The sequence below is a fragment of the Camellia sinensis genome, unplaced genomic scaffold, assembly GCF_055761805.1.
Source record: "Camellia sinensis isolate YWXY unplaced genomic scaffold, ASM5576180v1 Unanchor294, whole genome shotgun sequence".
Taxonomy (NCBI): domain Eukaryota; kingdom Viridiplantae; phylum Streptophyta; class Magnoliopsida; order Ericales; family Theaceae; genus Camellia; species Camellia sinensis.
In genome coordinates, this window is record NW_028129172.1 from 22,501 (window position 1) to 25,000 (window position 2,500).

A 2,500-nucleotide genomic window follows, 5' to 3' on the forward strand; every position below is an offset into this window, starting at 1 on the left:
TCAAGAAAAGCCAAACGTGTAGTGATTTTTACTGATAACCGGGGAAATACCGATCCTAATAATAAGGATACTAATAATTCTAATAAAAGAGACGAAGTAGCTTTGATACGATATTCGCAACAATCTGATTTTCGTCGAGACATAATCAAAGGTTCAATGCGAGCCCAAAGATGTAAAACAGTTATTTGGGAATTTTTTCAAGCAAATGCACATTCTCCGCTTTTTTTGGACAGAATAGACAAATCACACCCTTTTTTTTTTGATATCTCCGAACTGATAAAACTCATTTTTAGAAATTGTATAGGAAAGGGAGCAGAATTCAAAATTTCAGATTATACAGAAGAAGAAATAAAAGAAAGGGAAAAAAAGGAAAAGGACAAAAAAGAAGAGAACAAAAGAAAAGAGAAAGCGCGGATAGAAGTAGCAGAAGCCTGGGATACCATTCCATTTGCTCAAGTAATAAGAGGTTCCATGTTAATAACTCAATCGATTCTTAGAAAATATATTATATTACCGTCATTGATAATAGCTAAAAATATTGGCCGTATGCTATTATTACAATTTCCTGAGTGGTCTGAGGATTTAAATGAATGGAATAAAGAAATGCATGTTAAATGCACCTATAATGGTGTTCAATTATCAGAAACAGAATTTCCGAAAAATTGGTTAATAGACGGTATTCAAATAAAGATGCTATTTCCTTTCTGTCTGAAACCCTGGCACAGATCTAAGCCACGGTCCTCTCATATAGATCGAATCAAAAAGAAAGGACAAAAAGATGATTTTTTTTTTTTAACGGTTTGGGGAATGGAAGCTGAACTTCCTTTTGGTTCTCCCCAAAAACGGCCTTCCTTTTTTGAACCCATTTTTAAGAAACTCGAAAAAAAAATTGGAAAATTGAAAAAAAAGTATTTTATATTTCTAAAAGTTTTAAAAGAAAGAACAAAATTTCTAAATATCTCAAAAAAAACAAAAAAATGGATTATCAAGGGCATTCCGTTTTTAAAAAAAATAAAAAAAGAACTCTCAAAAGTAAATCCAATTCTATTATTTAGATTGAGAGAAATATATAAATCAAGCGAAACTAAAAAAAAAAAAGAAAAAGATTCTATAACCCGCAATCATATAATTCATAAATCCTTTAGTCGAATTCAATCTACATATTGGACAAATTTTTTACTGACAGAAAAAAAAATGAAAGATCTGACTGATAGAACAAGCACAATCAGAAATCAAATAAAAAGAATTACAAAAAATAAAAAAAAAGTGACTCCAGAAATAAATGATAGTCCTAATAAAACAAGTTATAATGCTAAAAGATTGGAATCACCAAATTGGCAAATATTAAAAAGAAGAAATACTCGATTAATCCGTAAATTACATTATTTTATAAAATTTTTCACTGAAAGGATATACGCAGATATCCTTCTATCTATTATTAATATTCCCAGAATTAATATACAACTTTTTGTTGAATCAACAAAAAAAATGATTGATAAATCCATTTACAATAATAAAAAAAATAAAAAAAGAATTAATAAAACAAATCAAAATAAAATGAATTTTATTTCGACTATAAAAAAGTCACTTTATAATATTAGTAATAAGAATTCACAGAATTTTTTTGACTTATCCTCCTTGTCACAAGCATATGTATTTTACAAAATATCACAAACACAAGTTCTTAACTTGTATAAGTTAAGATCTATTCTTCAATATCACGGAACGTCTTTTTTTCTTAAGACTTCAATAAAAGATTATTTTGGAAAACAAGGAATAATTCATTATGAATTAAGACATAAGAAACTTCGGAATTCTGGAATAAATCAATGGAAAAACTGGTTAAGAGGTCATTATCAATACCATTTATCTCAGATTAGATGGTCTAGATTAATAGCAGCAAAATGGAAAAATAGAATCAATAAATGTCGTACAATTCAAAATCAAGATTTAAACAAAGAGAATTCATATGAAAAAGACCTATTAATTCATTACAAAAAACAAAACGATTACGAAGTATATTCATTACCAAATCAAAATGAGAATTTTCAAAAATACTATAGATATAATCTTTTATCTTATAGATCTATTAATTATGAAAATAAGAGGGACCCATATATTTATGGATCACCATTCCAAGTAAATAAGAATCGAGAGAGTTTTTATAATTACAACACACATAAACATAAGGGCAAATTTTTTGATATACTAGGGGATATCCCTATCAAAAATTATTTAGGAAAAAGTGATATTATGTATATGGAAAAAAATCCGGATCGAAAATATTTTGATTGGAAAATTCTCCATTTTTGTCTTAAAAAGAAAATCGATATTGAGGCCTGGATCAAGATCGATACCAACAAGAATAAAAATACTAAAACCGGGACTAATAATTATCAAATAATTGATAAAATTGATAAAAAAGATCTTTTTTATCTTACGATTCCTCAGGATCAAGAAATCAATTCACCCAATCAAAAAAAAATATTTTTTGATTGGA